Source organism: Aulonocara sp. 'chitande type north' Nkhata Bay, linkage group LG7, assembly GCF_057382095.1.
Source record: "Aulonocara sp. 'chitande type north' Nkhata Bay isolate Kocher_YH1m ecotype deep benthic linkage group LG7, A_spYH_male_GT1.1, whole genome shotgun sequence".
Taxonomy (NCBI): Eukaryota; Metazoa; Chordata; class Actinopteri; order Cichliformes; family Cichlidae; genus Aulonocara; species Aulonocara sp. 'chitande type north' Nkhata Bay.
The window spans coordinates 53,021,026-53,041,687 of NC_141350.1; the positions used below are offsets into that span (position 1 = coordinate 53,021,026).

Sequence of the window (20,662 nt, forward strand, 5' to 3'; positions counted from 1 at the left end):
CTTTCTGTTGTTTCAAGAACTGCCAAAAATGGCAGCTGTCTTTTATAAGCTGTCACATGCCTCCTCCAGTGGGGGGCAGACTTCTATTAATTGCCCAGTAAAAGTTGGTTCTACGCAAAGTAAACAAGCAGCAACATTGGAAACCGTGCCATGATGTCACATTGTGAAGTGGGATAGGATAGGAAAGGATGAGTCTGAACATGGTCCCTCTAACTTCAGACCTCTAAATTCAGACTAAGAGGTGTTGTATGTTACACGCTGTAGGATTTTTAAGAGCAACAGCTTTACTTGAAGGCTGTTAAGCTTGTTAGATTAGTTCAGCACCTTTGAAAGATCTCTCAGATGGCCTCTCTCAGATCCTCAGGTGACCTCTTTGACCACATGGAAAAACTCCTTGGTTTTAAAGACATTCATTTTTTCCCCTCTGTTGTTTGAAACGAAAAGCTTGTTCTAAAAAGCGGGGTAAAAATTTACATTAAGTATAAAGTAGTATTTCTAAACTGACCACTTAGCCATATACTGTAACCGTTATGTGGTAACATGGGTCAAATTATGGCCCGAGCCCTATATTTAGGGTGGGTTCATGCCTACACCACACTTGCCCACACTGTGTTAATCTCAGAGACTCCAAACTACTCCTGAACAAGGCCGTCACGAGCTTACTTAATTTGCCTTCTAACAAAAAGGATGTTGATACGCTAATGCTGGCACACTGCTGGTTAACTTTCATTTTAATTTTGACTTTCATCATTTGCTAAAAAACAGTTCCTGTGAGACGTAAGATAGGATATAGTGTCTAAAACAGGAAATTATGATTTACTCCTCAAGTTTTCCTATCCGTTTCTCCACGCTTTGTTTTCCACACACGCACCAAATGTCAGGCAAGCTATTACTATTACAGGGAGTGCAGAATTATTAGGCAAGTTGTATTTTTGAGGAATAATTTTATTATTGAACAACAACCATGTTCTCAATGAACCCAAAAAACTCATTAATATCAAAGCTGAATGTTTTTGGAAGTAGTTTTTAGTTTGAGCTATTTTAGGGGGATATCTGTGTGTGCAGGTGACTATTACTGTGCATAATTATTAGGCAACTTAACAAAAAACAAATATATACCCATTTCAATTATTTATTTTTACCAGTGAAACCAATATAACATCTCCACATTCACAAATATACATTTCTGACATTCAAAAACAAAACAAAAACAAATCAGCGACCAATATAGCCACCTTTCTTTGCAAGGACACTCAAAAGCCTGCCATCCATGGATTCTGTCAGTGTTTTGATCTGTTCACCATCAACATTGCGTGCAGCAGCAACCACAGCCTCCCAGACACTGTTCAGAGAGGTGTACTGTTTTCCCTCCTTGTAAATCTCACATTTGATGATGGACCACAGGTTCTCAATGGGGTTCAGATCAGGTGAACAAGGTGGCCATGTCATTAGTTTTTCTTCTTTTATACCCTTTCTTGCCAGCCACGCTGTGGAGTACTTGGACGCGTGTGATGGAGCATTGTCCTGCATGAAAATCATGTTTTTCTTGAAGGATGCAGACTTCTTCCTGTACCACTGCTTGAAGACTGCTTCCAGAAACTGGCAGTAGGACTGGGAGTTGAGCTTGACTCCATCCTCAACCCGAAAAGGCCCCACAAGCTCATCTTTGATGATACCAGCCCAAACCAGTACTCCACCTCCACATTGCTGGCGTCTGGGTCGGACTGGAGCTCTCTGCCCTTTACCAATCCAGCCACGGGCCCATCCATCTGGCCCATCAAGACTCACTCTCATTTCATCAGTCCATAAAACCTTAGAAAAATCAGTCTTGAGATATTTCTTGGCCCAGTCTTGACGTTTCAGCTTGTGTGTCTTGTTCAGTGGTGGTCGTCTTTCAGCCTTTCTTACCTTGGCCATGTCTCTGAGTATTGCACACCTTGTGCTTTTGGGCACTCCAGTGATGTTGCAGCTCAGAAATATGGCCAAACTGGTGGCAAGTGGCATCTTGGCAGCTGCACGCTTGACTTTTCTCAGTTCATGGGCAGTTATTTTGCGCCTTGGTTTTTCCACACGCTTCTTGCGACCCTGTTGACTATTTTGAATGAAACGCTTGATTGTTCGATGATCACGCTTCAGAAGCTTTGCAATTTTGAGACTGCTGCATCCCTCTGCAAGATATCTCACTATTTTTGACTTTTCTGAGCCTGTCAAGTCCTTCTTTTGACCCATTTTGCCAAAGGAAAGGACGTTGCCTAATAATTATGCACACCTGATATAGGGTGTTGATGTCATTAGACCACACCCCTTCTCATTACAGAGATGCACATCACCTAATATGCTTAATTGGTAGTAGGCTTTCGAACCTACACAGCTTGGAGTAAGACAACATGCATGAAGAGGATGATGTGGACAAAATACTCATTTGCCTAATAATTCTGCACTCCCTGTAATATTATTATTACTATTATTATCCAGCTTTTGCTCTCTTTTTTAATTCTTGTCTGCTGCTAGTGACACCTAAGGATGATGAGATTGTGGCTGAAAAAAAGAAAAGTAGCTGAGAAATTCCACATCCTTGCTTGACAGTTTCCTCAGTAAACATATACTATGAGCAGAGTGGACCAGCTGTTCGCAGGCTCAAGCTTAGCCAAGTTATAATATTAGCAAAGTAAAGATTTATATAGCACTAAATCAAAGCATGCAGCACTGCATAATCTGCAGTCACATGTTGAGATTAGTTACAGTACCTGCCAGGTGGGCCCATAAATATATATTTGACTGGCACACATTGATTTGACCTTTAATTAAATATTATTTAAAAAAAAAAATTAGTTTGGAGGTTGAAAGGATTACTTAGGTCAGAGCTAAGCATTTAAAACTGCGTATGACACACGAACATGAGCTTTTAAACTGTTAACACCTGATTGCAGCAAATTGCATGTAATTTGTGCTTTTTCTCAGCGGGTTGGCGTTGATTGTATTATGGCTCCAAGACGGGAAAACATTAGAATACACTAGTCACAAAAGTAGAATGGAGGGAAATAAAGTCTGATTCCAGACTTTTGTCTTCAGTGCCCCTAACCAGTCACGTTTTATGGTGCCCAACCTGACCGCAACCTTAACCCTGAGCAGTAATCTTCATCTAAGGTGTGCTGGAATGATATGTTTACATTTCTATTACAGCTAAGTACATTTGAAACAGAAAATATTTTTGAATTTTAGAATACACCCATAAATCTCCTTCACAGTTTTACAGTGATAATTATCAGTGCAGCTGAAATACGTATAGCATGATGCCTCAACTAATGGCAAATCAACTCTTTGGGGAAAAATAGCACTGCCAATTCTGAAATTGGTAGTGCTATTGGTGGCCAAAGTGACTTTCTTTCTTTTCTTTTTGTCTTTTCATGACGTGTCGCTACGAAATATAGGAGCAAAATTGTTCTTTGAAATTGCATATTAGTTTTAATAAAGCAATATAACCTAAGTCTCGTTCCCATTTATCTAATAGAAAATCTGTGAGTACGCAACCTTGAACTGGATAAGGAGAATTGGATGAATGGATGGAAAAAAAGCCCAATTGCAACTTAGAAATTTGAGTGCATAAATTTGACTTCCCCATTGTCAAACATGGAAATCAAGTGTTACACCTCTGAAATGGATCCAGCAGTTGAAATTAGGAGGTAAAATAGTAGTTTTGTCAGAAATGATGCCTAACTTGAAAAAAAAAAGGTGGCCATTTTGAAACCCCAAGTGGCTAGTGGGATGTTTAAGATTACTGAATATGAAGGGACAATTACAAGGTTTGATGTTTTTGTTGACATTACAGTTACAGTGGGGCAAAAAAGTATTTAGTCAGCCACCGATTGTGCAAGTTCCCCCACTTAAAATGATGACAGAGGTCAGTAATTTGCACCAGAGGTACACTTCAACTGTGAGAGACAGAATGTGAAAAAAAAATCCATGAATCCACATGGTAGGATTTGTAAAGAATTTATTCGTAAATCAGGGTGGAAAATAAGTATTTGGTCAATAACAAAAATACAACTCAATACTTTGTAACATAACCTTTGTTGGCAATAACAGAGGTCAAACGTTTACTATAGGTCTTTACCAGGTTTGCACACACAGTAGCTGGTATTTTGGCCCATTCCTCCATGCAGATCTTCTCGAGAGCAGTGATGTTTTGGGGCTGTCGCCGAGCAACACGGACTTTCAACTCCCGCCACAGATTTTCTATGGGGTTGAGGTCTGGAGACTGGCTAGGCCACTCCAGGACTTTCAAATGCTTCTTACGGAGCCACTCCTTTGTTGCCCGGGCGGTGTGTTTTGGATCATTGTCATGTTGGAAGACCCAGCCTCGTTTCATCTTCAAAGTTCTCACTGATGGAAGGAGGTTTTGGCTCAAAATCTCACCATACATGGCCCCATTCATTCTGTCCTTAACACGGATCAGTCGTCCTGTCCCCTTGGCAGAAAAACAGCCCCATAGCATGATGTTTCCACCCCCATGCTTCACAGTAGGTATGGTGTTCTTGGGATGCAACTCAGTATTCTTCTTCCTCCAAACACGACGAGTTGAGTTTATACCAAAAAGTTCTACTTTGGTTTCATCTGACCACATGACATTCTCCCAATCCTCTGCTGTATCATCCATGTGCTCTCTGGCAAACTTCAGACGGGCCTGGACATGCACTGGCTTCAGCAGCGGAACACGTCTGGCACTGCGGGATTTGATTCCCTGCCGTTGTAGTGTGTTACTGATGGTGACCTTTGTTACTTTGGTCCCAGCTCTCTGCAGGTCATTCACCAGGTCCCCCCGTGTGGTTCTGGGATCTTTGCTCACCGTTCTCATGATCATTTTGACCCCACGGGATGAGATCTTGCGTGGAGCCCCAGATCGAGGGAGATTATCAGTGGTCTTGTATGTCTTCCATTTTCTGATGATTGCTCCCACAGTTGATTTTTTCACACCAAGCTGCTTGCCTATTGTAGATTCACTCTTCCCAGTCTGGTGCAGGTCTACAATACTTTTCCTGGTGTCCTTCGAAAGCTCTTTGGTCTTGGCCATGGCGGAGTTTGGAGTCTGACTGTTTGCGGCTGTGGACAGGTGTCTTTTATACAGATGATGAGTTCAAACAGGTGCCATTCATACAGGTAACGAGTGGGGGACAGAAAAGCTTCTTACAGAAGACGTTACAGGTCTGTGAGAGCCAGAGATTTTCCTTGTTTGAGGTGACCAAATACTTATTTTCCACCCTAATTTACGAATAAATTCTTTACAAATCCTACCATGTGAATTCATGGATTTTTTTTTCACATTCTGTCTCTCACAGTTGAAGTGTACCTCTGGTGCAAATTACTGACCTCTGTCATCATTTTAGGTGGGGGAACTTGCACAATCGGTGGCTGACTAAATACTTTTTTGCCCCACTGTATGTGCATCACTAAAACATGCGTCTCGATCGCTTGGAAAGGAAGGAAAGTATAGAAAGCCACTTCTAAATATGGAAGATATAATAATAATAATGTAGGCAGAGGGAAAGTACTCTCTGCATTTAGCCCATTCAATGTAACGAAGCAGTAGGCAGCCAATGTAGTGCATGGGAAGCAGTGTGTAGGGACGGTACCTTGCTCAGGGGTACCTCAGGATAGCCGTTCAGTGGATTCGAACCCCCGACCTTCCAATCATGGGGTGACCACTCGACCTACTGAGCTATCCCTGCCCCTTGCCCCCTTGATATAATAAAGATATTTTTGAGATATTTAGATATATCGATATTTTTAAGGTTAAGTTTGTTTAAAAAAATCAGCTCTATGTTAGCTAGCTCCTCAGGTTCCCCATAAACAAACACATTTAATTAATCAAGAACTTGTAAACTTTGTGCAAGCTGACTCACATATACATCAAACCTGCATCCCGGAGCTTTCAAGTAAAGGCAATAATTTTTCACAGACCCTCCATCAAAACATTGCCCTTCGGCACTGTGACCTAGAGACAAATCACAGAATGGAGCCCATGCTGTGGTTACACTTTAATCATAGTTTCTTTAGGAGGTAGAAGCAGGAAAGTCATATACAGAACGCCAAAAGACCAGATAAATTGTAGATCCTGTCACCGAGTTCTTCATAGCTCCAAACACAGAAAGGATTTTTACACAATATTGGATGCTGCACTCCAGATCAAGGATGTGGAAATAACAAAAAGATCAGAGGTACGACATAAGTGCTTGTCTGCTTGCATGTTTTGCTCTCTGATCTGTGAGCTCAATGGCCCATCAGCCTCCTTCAGGTGCACAAGCAGCAAGAGGGGGGTAGGAGAACAAAGAAAGAGAGGAAAAGCCTAAAAAAAAAAGGTACATCTATCATCCCAAACACAACAGGTATCTCTGGGTCAAATCACAATTTTTTAAATCAAGACTCCACAAAACAAGCTGGTAGCATTTTTTTAAATATATATTTAAATTATATTTGATCTTTTTTTTAATCTATGTATAAAATGAACCAAGTGCCTTCTCTTTCAGTTGCAGGCTGTTTTTGTTATGCTTTGTTAAAGCCTGTTTGGCACGATGCACTACAGCGGCACACCATATTTTCCATTCCACAATGTGTGACTCCTTCCGTGCCAGATTTTATCATGGCAAATCTCCCCGTGCACACTGTGGGGAAATTTTGCAGAAGTCTAGAGAGAAAGAAGGCTTATACTTACACACCCATAAAGACAAAACGACATCTGTCATCAGAGAGGAAAAGCACTGGTGTTCAATGAGTCAGTCTTACCTATCTGCTCGCTTCCTTCAATATGCTGTATTGGAAAACATTTTGGAAGCACAGATTTTTCTCTTGCAAAAGAAGTAGGCCAAACATATTGTTGTCAACCATGAATCAGTCAGCGGCATTAACTATAATAACTACAATAAGAAACAGACGCGTGGGTGTATTATAACTTGCAATTACATGCCAAAGAGTGTGAAACAGGTAGGCTCAAAGGACAATGTATTGTTGGCACTGTGATCACAGACGAGATGTGGATTTCTTTAGTTTATCAGCCGTGACAGAGATGTTGTGGAGCACAAGAGTTCCCTGTGGTCCTTGGGTTCAACGGAGCTGCAACCTTCCTGTTTTAACAATACTGAACTTGATCCAGCTTGTGCTATTCAAGAAATGCAAGACATCTGCTTACACTCTTCGAAAGTGTGTGCTCATAAATGCTGTTGTCAGCTTATTTATCAATTCAATTCTATTTAGTTTGATCTATATAGCAACAACAATCACCTCAAGATGCTATAGATTGTATGGTAAGGACTCTACTATATTAGAGAAACCTAAAAAAAAATCTGAGGAGTCCCTGTGAGCAAGCACTCGGCAAACGTGGGACAGAAAAACTCCCCTTTAACAGGAAGAAACCTCCAGCAGAAAAACACAGGGTCAGGGAACGGTTGAGACATTTGGGGAGAGAAGAGAAAACAGAACATAGAGAGACATGCCTTATCCTTGTTAATGTGGTGCGTAGTAGAGTTCATTACAATTTGGGGGTGGGTGGGGGGTCTGTGTGGTAATGGGCAAATTAGACTTGCACTTGCTTTAACGTAAATACAAGTTGAAGTTGCTTGTCATCATAAACATACTGCTGTGAGGTGCATTAGGTCTTGGCTCACTAAATTATAGTTGTTACGACTATGTAATAAGCGCAATTTCAGCTATAATTTGCAAAATTAACCAAATTACAGAAGAACATTTTTAAGGTGAAGCAATTTTTCTTTTTGTAAACTATCATATTCAACATGTCTTTGGATTTCAGTGCTCTGAGTGAAGAGATCTAACACCGCCTTAAATAAAACCTTTCGGCCAGAGCAGCAAAAATTAAAGTGCCAAAGTCGTCGCCTGTCGTCTAAGAAATTAACTACCCGTGTCTCCTTCCCCAACCCTACGAGCCCATCTCCGCCCTGTCGGCTGTTTGTAGTGGTCACTGTAATTATGAAAGGCAGCTCATAACTATGTGTTTTAACGAGACCCATTTGTTATGTTCTTCTCTCCCTGCTGAAGGCGGCTTGTCACATAATTGCAAGGATCTGAGGAGAGACATGGTGCAGGCAAGTTACTAGTCTGTCCAACAGAAGGAGGACTTAAATACTGATACAGTATTATGGTAAATCCCTTAATGCTTTGTGATCTAATCTTTGGGTCAAACAGTTTTCTCACGAAGATGCTCAAATTATCTTGTCTTCAAATAAGCTTCGTTAGCATAGCCTTCCTTGAATGTGTAATTATTTGGCATGACATTTTGACATAGTTATGACAAAAGTTATTGTTAATGTCAGGCTCTCTTGCACAGTGTGTCTTTTGTTCTGCCTTCCTTCCCTCACCCCTCGCAACTGCTTGCAGCAGATGGCTGTGCCTCCCTCAGCCTAGTCTAATGGAAGTTTCTTCCTCTTAAAAGGGAGTTTTTCCTTCCCACTATTCCCTTGCTCACAGGGGGTCGCCTGATTGCTCGGGTTCTCATTCTATTATTGCAGGTTTTTTTTACCTTTCAATAAAAAGCGCTCTGAGGATACTGTTGTTGGCCATTACATAAATAAAACTGAACTGAACTGATTTGAATATAGGGAAACTTTTTTAGGTAAGTCCTCTATAACCTGACTCTCTCTGGGCAAACTGCAAGATTCTCCAAGCTGAAACCGAGTACCCACATTTTTAAAGTGGAAATAAGCATATTTCTGTTTTAAGAGCCAAAGTCAACCCAGGAGAATCTTAAAAATGCAGACCTGTTTATATTTCACTTGCTTCTTCACACCATTTTCCAATTTATTGAACTCAAAAGGGGGGAGGCCTGGCAGCTGATTGGTGACTCACTGTAGTCTTGCATCAGTGTTTAGTACTGCCATTACTAATAAATGATAAAAAAAGCAATGATTTATGACATCTCATTGCTGTGGTTAAGCTTTAATTGGTTTTAGAAAAAAAGACTATAATGTGTCAACCTGTCAAACTTACGGACCTTCCACCATAAAGACACATTCTCAAATTCAACCAGAAACAGCTCCACAAGTCTACAATAAATAGCCTTGGACCATGTGAATAAAAGGCATTTCTTTTAATTTAACCAGGTAAAAAGTCTCATTTGGTTTGAAAATCTCTTTTTCTGCACATTTGTACAATGCCCCTTCATCCCAGCTAACCACAATGGACTCTAAATAGTCTGTCACAGACTCCACCATGATGCAGGACTATGTGTCTTCGCGCTACTTTCTGCTTATTCTCCAGAATAAAGTTTCCAAACACTCACTGTGTTGTCTGTGGTTATGTCAGGACCCACCTTCTGTCAGTCATAGCCGACAGACAAACCAAACCTCTTCTTCATGTTTCTACATAATTAGGCACCCTTTACTGAGTTTCAATAACATTTACTTTTTCACGCAAATATGGGAAGAGGGAAATAGCAAGTGCCAACGCAGGAATTTGGCCGAATCTGTCTAGTTTGTGTTTCTAAGCAGGCACTTTTGCTGGATGCTTGAAGGCACCTACGCAGACAAAAAAAATAAACTCACGTGGTGCACCCCCGTCTTTTGCTGTTTGTTTTGATCACGATGATGTGAACGCCCAAAATGCCCAAAACACAGAGAGTTTCCACTGGCCTTTGGTTGGAACCGAGCTCATATAAATATTATCATGAGTGCATAATACTTGTGCACCTGTTAATGTGTTTTGCAGCTGCCCGCAGGAGAGCAATACATCAGATTAAACTAGAAAAGCATGAATGCACACAGACACACACACACACTCGCATACTTTTAACAAACACTAATACATCTTTCCTCCAGATTTACACAACTGACACGTTGTCATGAACTCACCAAATGCATGTTATCAACTGAGTGCAAATCCCTTCCTGGCAGTGTACAACGGCCTGCATGGTTGTGCTCTAGAGAAATGCCTTTCCCCTGAGTATGAAGGGTAATCCCCCAAGGAAGACCTTTCAGGGTATTCAGTTTTTGTAGAATGAAATCAGAAGGATAAAATGTTGCTTAATTGTGAAATACTGTTTGTGTGTCTACCTCAGTATGCTAAGTACACACACTGAGTTTAAAATCACAAGGTGCGTGTGCATGTTTTGTTTTACCTGGACCCTACAGAGGTTGCACAGGTGGTCCAGCTCCTCCAGGATGGGACATCAATACGTGCCATTGTGAGAAAATTTGCTGTGTCTCCCAGGACAGTCTCAAGAGCATGGAGGAGATTCCAGGAGACAGGCAGTTACTCTAAGGGAGTTGGACAGGGCCATAGAAGGTCATTATCCCATCAGCAGGACCACTGTCTGCTCCCTCTTTCAAGGAGGAACAGGATAGCAACATCATCTAGTGGACCCTATGCTCACTGTGGAGCCCGATTATGATTTGCCAGAGAATACCAGAGTTGGCACGTCCACCAGTGGTGCCCTGTGCTTTTCACAGATGACAGCAGGCTCACCTTGACATGTGACAGACACGAAAGGGTCTGGAAAAGCCATGGAGCATTTTATGCTGCCTGTAACATTGTTTACATGTCCAATTTGGTGGTGGGACAGTGATGGTCTGAGGAGCTATATCCAAGGTTTGCATGATCCCCCAGTACGCTGGGTACATTATTGTACTCAGAGAAGTACTCAGTGCAACTTTGAGTTGCTGAAATAAATGTATTTTGTTACCCAGTCCATACCATTATAGATATTCAGCATGATTTTTATTCCCATTGAGATCTACATTCCTTTAGTTTCTTTGAGCAGTGTATTTATAATAATAATAGATTGGATTTATATAGTGCTTTTCAAGGCACCCAAAGCGCTTTACAATACCACTATTCATTCACTCTCGCATTCACACACTGGTGGAAGCAGCTACAGTTGTAGCCACAGCTGCCCTGGGGCAGACTGACAGAAGCGAGGCTGCCATATCGTGCCATCGGCCCCTCTGGCCAACACCAGTAGGGTAAAGTGTCTTGACCAGGGACACAACGACCAGGACAGAGAGCCCAGGGATCAAACCGGCGACCTTCCGGTTACAGATGCGATTCCCAACCCCCTGAGCCACGGTCGCCCACACCAAACATCCATGTAAAAATATCAGATGCGGTTGGAGAGGGAGGCAGCGAATCGAGCAGAAAGGGGATCAAACTGAAGATGGCCCCTTGCTACAAATTTATGCTCCGCTTGTTTACAAAGGTGTTTCAGAAATTGTCTCCTTTTATTGGTGGGTTTTGTTGCACTAAGGGATCGAGCACTGAATCCTTTGACTTGATACCTAAAAAGTCTGTTTCATTATCTCTGCAGAGTTTTTACAAGCTCAGCCTCATTCTTGTGTAAACAGGCAGCAAGTCAGAGAGCAGAGGCAAGAATCGCCTCAGAAGGGAGTTGTAGGTGGCGTCCTTAGTCAACAGCATGCTAAGCATTATCTGATGCAATTGGGAGATGTTTATGTGGAAATAAATATCATGCTTTTCTGACAGTGATCATTTATGCACTCCCAGTTAAGTTTATTACATGAAGGCAGAGTACACCAATCACTGGGGCACCGCAGTTTCCCACCTGGTAGCTTGTTTGTAGATTGACTCATTATTTCAGCAAGCTGGCTTTGATTCAGTGCCGGCTCTTTGCTGCATGCATGTAATGTGTATAGCTCTCTTCCACTCTCTTTCCAGTACTGGTAAAAAAAAATACTTATATTTTAATGAAATGCTTTTCTTCTGATGAGATTCTTGAGGCATGAGGTTTGAGACAGCCGTACAAATATATATATGCATATATATATATAAAAGGAAATGATCTCGTTAATGATTACAAGTTTAGGTTAAATCAGATGAAAGTTTTTCCATCTATTCTATATAACTTGAATGACTCCAGTGACTCTGTCAGCAGCTGAGGAACACTTTGGATCGCTCCTTGCCCCAGGCTGGCTGTATACTCTGCAGGCAAGCAAGCACTCAGATGCACTACCTTAGTCTCCCATATGGCATGCAGCCCCTCTTGGCTCACACTGGTCCTGCTGTTCTCTGTCACACTCTGTTTTGATTTTTAATTTTTTTTTGTTCTCTTTGGAGAATTGATGTCATAAATTAAACATCACATACATGCTGTAATAATTAAGAGCCAGCAGGATATGCTAATCAGAGACGCTACACTCTGCGCTAGAAGGGGAGTTTGAGAGATAAAACGCACGCCAGCTGCAGTCCGGGTGGCTGTGCCTCACTTGAGAAAAAAATGTCCACATTGAATAAGTTGAAGTGGTGTGGTTGAATCATTAGTGATGTCACTGAAGGGGTAAGAAGGGGTAGTCCCGAAATCTGGATCAAATCTTCTTTTTTGTAAATCGTGTCTCATTTTATGTTGCTTTGTTTGCCAGATTATAAAGCAGAGGCAGTCCCAGAGTGCAAAGTTGGAAGGAAAAAAGCTTGTGGTAAAGCTCATTTTCCTTTTATTGACAAAAGCTTTTAACCCTTTGGCAACATCACAAACACCAAATACTCTAACTTCCACATTTAAATGAACTGTATGTATATAATATAAAGGGATATTACTAGATATGTGTTCTGTATTTGCTTTCTATTCCCATTCATCACAATCTGGTTTTATGCCAAAGAACGTATATATATATATTTTTTTTTGCAGTTTTTGGTCCACTGAGCATTAATTCTTCAGACTTTACATCTAGTGAAATGTCCTGGCAGCTACTGGATGACGTGCTTTAAATTTTGGTGCATGGTCCTGAAGGATGTCTACTAGTAATTCTAGTAATCCTCTGTCTTGTTGTCTCTTCACAGCTGGCACTTTCTGTATTGGGTCATATTGACTCTGATCATCCATTTTTTCACTGGTGCCTTCATTAGATTAATTACATTTATGATCTTGAGTAAAATCTCTACAAAACTATTGGATTTACTGTCATTTTCTTTGCTACATATTCCAAGGATACATCAGGATTAGTAAAAATTTATTCTATTAAGATCACAGACAGTATAATTGATGAATGTAGCCACCCTGAAGGCTTGTCTTGTGTAAATGGTTAGCCATTTACCCAGTGAAGCACTCTGATTTTCTTCTTCTTCCTTCCATCTCTATCTTCTTTATGAATGCACATGTGTGTGTGTTGTTTGGCCCCAATCTGCCAATGACACATATGGTTTCCCCAGTGTATTGTGATTCATTATTGTGTTCTTATTGGTTTGTTTGTGGATGTTTGTCAGTGATGCAGACACGCTGTAAGGACCCAACCCTGACATTGTCCTAATTTTGTGGAAAACTAGCTTCAGTCGCTGAACTTCAAACTGCCCACACTGAAAAAAAGGGACTGGCCATCTCTTGGATTTATGTAAGCATCTTGCATGTATTTAACACAATTGCCTCATGTTTTAAAGTTAAATGTAACTATATAGTGTAAAAACTACATGATATGCAGAAAGGGTGTATTAAATTGTTCATATCATGTTCAGGTGAAGTAAGTTAATAAGATAGCAACGTTAAATCTCGTGAAACCACGCGTGATTTCATCTCGCGGGCTTTGGATCGTGGTTTAAAAAAGGCATCCATCTCAGTCAAGTCGAGCAGCCAACTCTACGTTTTTGGTATGTCTTGATTTTTTGAATTAATTTTTACCATATTTCAGCCAAATGTAGTTAAACGTCTAGAGTGTCGCCATGTAACATGCTAAAAAAGAGCCGTTAGCTTATTTGCTGTTTTATCTGTTGTCAAAGAATTGGCGCTTTTTCATTTGAATTTGTCTTTGGCACAAGAGCCGTAATATCACATTAAACCTAATTACGAGGCACTCATAACATAATTTGGTTTTCTGTGTGAATAGATTTGTCAACTGACTCTTCAGTTACATTGTGTATTTACTGCACCGTGGTGTTAGTGAGATTTTGGACATTGAACAGCTTTAGCTAATATCATCAGTGGCATTATGCTAGCTTACATCCCTACCCCTCCTGCCCTCACCTGCTGTCCTTTTGTTTTTGTTTTTGTTTTTTTGCTGCACATTGAGAGATGACCTCTATTCTGCATTTCACCAGGAGTCAGCTGATGGATTGTGGGTTCAAGGTGTTATGGTAAGAAAGTATATTCTATTTTCGTTTCTGTAACTTAATTATAATAGGTTTTTTATAATTATTAGGTGCATGCATACTCACCCTATTAATACAACTGAGAAATCCAAAATCTGCCATAGGTTTATCTTATACCTGTATGTATTGCCAGAAAGGTGATTACTGGACTCACATTAATGCACACTTGAACTGAAATGAGGTTGTAACTTGTGGGTTGTTGGGTTGCAAATCAGAAACAAACATCTTTGGATTTTTTTAATCCCATAAGATCTGGAAACACAGTTTTTATTCAACAAAACATTACTGATTAACCAAGCACAGTGCCTGCTGTTATTTCAAAATAATTTTATGTTATTTCAGATAAAATGCAGCATTCCAGTGCATCCCAACCATGCATACAGTCAAGGTTTCTGACGGAGCTGAGTTTCTCTCTGACAGTCTGCTGAAAGTGTTTGCAAAGTGATCGGGGGAACAGTGCACAAAGCTAAAGGATGTAGCTGCCATGATGACAGTAAGAACTTTAAAATTCTTGAACTACAAAGTGTATATGTATTGCATTAGGTCAGTAAAAGATTTTTATGCTACATCCATTGAAACAGTCAACTATTACCTGTGAGTACCGATTCCACTAAAAGGATGCCATAATTTTCGTTATGCATTTACTGGCCCACTGAGAAAAAATTATCTTTTTTTAAAAATAAATGTTCTGGAAACTATATATCCATAAAGTTGATGTCAAACAGGAACTTTTGATATTGCTTTGTAGATGCTGGTGTTGCATGTTGACTGGTTTAAAAAGTCAAGAGTTTTTGTCTGGGATCATTTTCTTCTGTGCTACTGAAAAGTTCACAAATCTCTGTTTTCTTTGTTATAATACTCAAGGATGACATTAATGCTCGGAGTCCCTCATCAAAGTGCTCCGCATCTGTGTGAAAGACAATTGCAACATCTTGGTGCAGGAGTTCATGGTGAGTGTTTTATGAGTAGATTGTGGATTTGCAACATTTAAAAATGTATTTAGTTATCCACTTGATCCTCATTGGACTGGTTAGGACCAGTAGTCCTCTTTAATAATTTGAAGTTCACATGAGGCCTGGTAGTGAACTCGGCCGCCGGCCCTTGAGGCCCCACCCCTGTATTAGGGGTCACATCAGTGTGAAAAAACTTTAAATTTGTCATTCTAGTGAACAAAGGAAAATCCCACCAATATTTACATTAGCTTTTGTTTGAAAAAATGACCAACTGACCAACAGCTAACCAAATTGTGGGGCTGAAAGTCTAAATTCTAACATCTTCTGAGTGACATAACCTGGATTTCTGATGGGCCGGTGTCTTTCTAACAAAAACTAATGTAAAGCATTTGAAATTATTATGTTTTTCACTCTCTCTTAGAAACTCTGTTAGACCATGAATGGCAGCATGGCAGGCCACTCTTTGGCTATAGCTATTTACTATGGTTTAAATTACTCTAACATTAGAACTGGTAGATTCAAAAGAGATGAGTTTAAAAAGGAATCTTAAAGAAATGTTTTGTGTTTAACCAGGACTTGACTGAGGCCACTGCACAGATTGAGAAAACCACAATGAACATCTGTCTCCAGAGATGCGCCAGGCAATGACTTTTCTGATGTTGTTCTTCAAGATCTGGATAACGTGACCTTTGCAGTAGCCATGCTGTTTGGACCTTTTTTATTCCTTCAACATGAGTTACCCATCACAACTCTGCTACACTTTTGAGGTGATTCAAAGGGTGGTAATGGAGTTGGATGCAACTCAGCTCTCAAGGAAAGCTCACAACTAAGACAAAACTGCTCCTGCAACGAAGCTCACTGTTATGCATGTGAGGTGACCAGCTCTAGGTGAGAGGACATTTAAATCTCACACTTGTTCTGCTGCATTTTTGAAGCTCAATTCCAGAAACGGATCGCAGGGTTCATTTTTATATACTCTGCAACTGCCATGAGGACAAGCCGTTTTTTTTGTTGTTTGTTTTTCCTTTTGCTCTGTACAAGTTCTCTGTTTGGCAGCATTTTTAAATTTGTCTTTGTATTTTTTCTTTCTTTTACTAGTGAAGAGATGTAGCGTGAACAGTTATACAGTCTAAATATCCCATATGGGTCGTGTGAAATGGTATTTTCAATTTCATTCAGTTGAAGTAAAGAACGTTGAATATTTCTAAGTGTGCTGTTTTGAACCAAGATGTCACAGTATGATCAGTGCTGTAATTTTTGACAGTCACTGTATCAATGTTATTTTTGCGTCTCTTGAATAAAGGTTTTGACCTGCAAGTGCTAATTTCTTTAGTTATTGGGGTAAAATGGGTAATGTTAATAGGAAGGTGTTTGCCAATTCAGTAACCTAATTTAATGTTAATGGAAACTAACATTACCTCAAATTGTTTAGTTATAATTGTTGTTTAACTGAATCTTGATGTCAGAGGCCTTAAATAGAATGTTTTGATTTGTTCTTTCCCAACATTTTTCAAAAGAAACAGTCTAATTTCTTTACTGTGATTGATTCCAGAGAACACGGAAGAACTGACATTATTTAACTGTTGATTTATATAGATTCAGTGGAGGAGTAATGTCAGTTTAATTCTTTACCTACTGTCAATGCAGTGAAATTAGACATTTTGTTTTGAAAGGTTACTAGTGGATGCCAGCAACCATCTTGGAAGAGAACAATACAATCTGTTATAAGGCCTCCATTTGAAAATTGTGTATTTGATACTAGAATATAATAGCAAAATGTAATTTGAAGATAACATGTAGTATTTAAGTGACCAAGTAGTATTGGGTAAAAGTTATTGAATCGTGTTGGGATAACGTGAGAAAATTGTGAAGGATTAAAATATTCCAAGAGATCAAATTACTTCATCAAAACATGTTTAAGTCACATTTTATCAACACAAATTGCACAGGTTTATTGAACATGAATAAATTGTGTTAATTTAACTCAATTGTTTAAGTTGCTGCCGAAGCAAAACATCTGTGTGCAACAAATGTCCACCATTGAATTAAGTAAATCCAACAACATATTTTTTTCAGTGCATGGTAAATGGACTAGCTCTTAAATAGTGCTTTTCATCTCGAGAACTCACTTTAAACAACATGTCTCCTATTTCACCTATTCACACAAACACTTTTTTTCCCTAAATTTAAGTGCTTTCTATCTAACATTCACACACTGACAATCTGATCACATGAGAAGCAATTTGGGAGTCAGTATCTTGCCCAAGGCTACAGCCAGGGACCCACGAACCTTTAGTTTAGTAGATGGTGATTCTATGTTACCTAATTTTGCCAGCCCACTCATATTGTTTGTACTTATTTTAGGGAGGTATTAGACTTTGAATATGGCTTTGTAAAGAAATGAGAAGAGATGCACCCAAGTTTAATGAGATTCAGTTAGCCATAGTGAACGGTGATGTAAGATGTCCCATTTTGTTTAGATACATTGTTTTGGTGGTGAGTTGATTGTTGAGGACCCAAAGAGCCAAACAAAGAAGGAATAGAATTCCAACTGAAACCAAGAAATCTAAATGTTCATTAGAAATGTAAAAGGTAGACCACAATCCAAACGTTACAGGGCACAAGGGAAAAGAGAAGAACCAGAAACATTACCAGCATATTAACAGACAAAATAAAAAAGACTAGGAAAGGACTATTTATACACTGTTGGATGTGTATAAATAGTACTAAAAATAGAATGAGAGGTAACTCATGACAGGAGGGGAACAAGAGCTAGCTGAACACAATTAACTCATGTGTCAACAATTAGGGAAGTAAAAATACCACAGAGTACAACTGATAACTAACCTTTAAAGTAAAACAGGAATTAGCCAAAAGACTAATCATAAACAGAGACAAGAAAACTCACATTAAAGCTGAAAAAAGACAGGACAATGGCGCAACCACAGAAGAATGAAATGGGGAGAAACAGGAAACACTGAGGGAACTAAACACAAAGGCATCCAAAAGTCTATAAATACTAAATGGAACTTAAATAATACAATAAACACTGAGGCCCAGCATTAGTAGACTAAAAAGATAACAAAACTCAACCTACAAAAAAAAAAATAATCAGAACTTCAAACACTAAAATGACAGAATATATTAAAAAAGGATTCATAATTCAGAGACATCAAGTGGCCTGCAACTCATTAATGCTTTAGGCTGCTTGTTTACATATAAATATTATTTTAACCAGTCTTTTACCAATCATTTCCTGCCTTAGGATATACAATATATGCTGCTGTTGATGCAGTTTTGGTTTTCATAGTGCCTTTATTCTAAAATCCTTTTCACACATCGTCTCCCTGCTTTCAGATGTGATCCAATCATTGTCTGAAGTTGCACTTTCTCACATGCAGCACATAACTGTAGTTTGTCCACATCACACATGCTCTCACTTCTGTTAGTGCTCTGTTTGGTTCAGTCACCGGGTGGGACTTGCTCACTGAAAATTCTCCAGGACATTTACCTGCTCTTGGTTTCATTAGACATTTCTAAGACATGCAAGTTGTTTACAGTACAATTATTATATATATATGAAAACAGATTAACTAATTTGGACTGGTGCAAGTGAATGTTCTGAACTTTACACAAAAAACATCCAAGTACTACGTGTCCCTCCTAAACTAACAGTGTTCTTGTTTCTCGTTCCAAACGTTTCTTAAAATTCTTCTTTTTACTGAGCTACATAAGACCTTTTGTGTATGAAGCATTGCAAGATGTTCAGGAAATGCTGGAAACAGTGAGATGTGCTGAGTCAAGCAGCCTGTGGTCATCTTTTTTTCCCTTTATTGCTCATGATGCCATTGGCTCCAGTGGCTCGCTGACTAAATGCAATTTGAGGGTTTGGATTCCAACTCATATTAACCTTTTAGAGAAGAGGCACTTTGTGTCTTTGTCATATTTCTTGATGGTGAAAGTCTTGGCCATATGACTGACTCCAGAATGGAGGAAACTTTACAGTTAATATAATGTTAAACTAGTAAAGAGGAAAATAAGTCCATTGATGTATATAGTTTACAAAAGTAAGGACTGAAAACTGCCTGACAGTCCCTAGACTATTCTCCATCGCACTTCCATTCTCATATCTGCCCAGCAGATGTTCTTACACATAGTCAGATCTACACAAAAAGCAGTACCAAATGTAATACGGTTATGTCCTGGTGCATTAAATAGGCCTCTCTGAATTCCAGGAGCACCCATCTCAGATATTCGAACTATTTCCCTGTTGTGTTTTATGCCTAAGGGAGCAATCCTTCTCACCTCTGTCCTTTATGCCACTTAAGAAAATACCATGTTTATTCTATGCATGAAGAGAAGTATTAAAAGCCAGGTGGAAGCATACTTATACAAGCACTCGTGCAGCATGAACACGGATATACAATCCATACATGCGCATGTCTTTTCCATCACTCGTCTTTTTACTGCTCCTGTTTGATACACTTTCCATCTAAAATGATTCATCAAAACATTTAATTGAGGTTTGGCAGCACTCCTATGGAAAATCTTAACTTTTCAGCTTGTGCCCAACGGCTATTGGTCTTGATAAACACAATGTCTGGAAACGAGACTCGCAGCATAGTAGTGGGAACTTCTTGTGAACTTACTCCTTCAGTATATTTAAAAATCAACTGGTTTTTTTTTTAATCAAAGCGTACATGAAAGAAACATAAGGGCACAATTTACCCATTCATAACATGCTGTAATACCACTCCTTGGATGTCTGTTGTTTTATGGCTGCTACTTGCCACTTCTCTTGCTAAGATCATAAAAGCTGAAGCTGTTACCATGTAATGGTTTGCACTGGAAATCCAGATGTCTTCTGGTGAAAGCACGGTTGGGGGAAAAAAAAGAGAATAGGAGGAGGGTCGTTTCAGTGGAAAGAGGAGGGCGGGAACAGAGGACATGAGAGTTGAAGAGTGTGGGGTTACTAGGAGATGCACGTGATGAAGATGGACTGGGTTCAGTGGGAAAACCTGAGAGGTTTAAACGTTTCTGTGTCTTTGTTAAAAGACATATGGCCACAAGTGATGCCTAAAATATGTAGACAGCCACAGGACATGGCAGTCTGGTTGTGAAAGGCTGGTAGCAAGGAAGAGGGGGCAACATGTCAGAAATTGTGGTCTGTTGGTTGCTTCATGTGGTTGATGACGCACTCACATGAATACACCACAAATCTCTGAATGAGTAAAAAACATTTGTGAAAATTTTCCTCTCATATAAGTCCAGACTACAACAGTGTGGCTCAGACTTAGGTAATGTACTCCATAGACTGGGCATAAAATGTAAATGGTGAAATATTGATGGAGCTATAACTGGGACAAAATCATCCAGAATTAGGACGGTGGGTGTTAGTGGAATATTCCACTAGACCAAGGAGCTGGTGGTGGACTTCAGAAGGGGTCAGCACAGAGACTACAAGCCCATTATCATCAATGGAGCTCCAGTGGAGAGGGTGCAGTCCTTCAAGTATCTTGGTGTCCACATCTCCTCAGACCTGACATGGGCTGCCCACATTCAGGTCCAGACCAAAAAGGCTAGGCAGCGCCTGTATCACCTACGACAACTGAGGAAGC

At 39.8% G+C, this 20,662-nt stretch overlaps 1 long non-coding RNA gene across 2 annotated transcripts; it reads left to right on the plus strand.

Annotated features, from left to right (window-relative positions):
- Positions 1-13,308: 13,308 nt before the first annotated feature.
- LOC147326208 (uncharacterized) lies at positions 13,309-16,361 on the plus strand. 2 transcript variants are annotated; one of them, XR_015130424.1, is made up of 5 exons: positions 13,309-13,593; positions 14,013-14,076; positions 14,434-14,584; positions 14,956-15,041; positions 15,618-16,361. It is a non-coding gene; the product is annotated as an uncharacterized LOC147326208 (long non-coding RNA). The 2 variants fall into 2 exon arrangements; XR_015130423.1 differs by having other exon boundaries at positions 14,041-14,076.
- Positions 16,362-20,662: the final 4,301 nt, after the last annotated feature.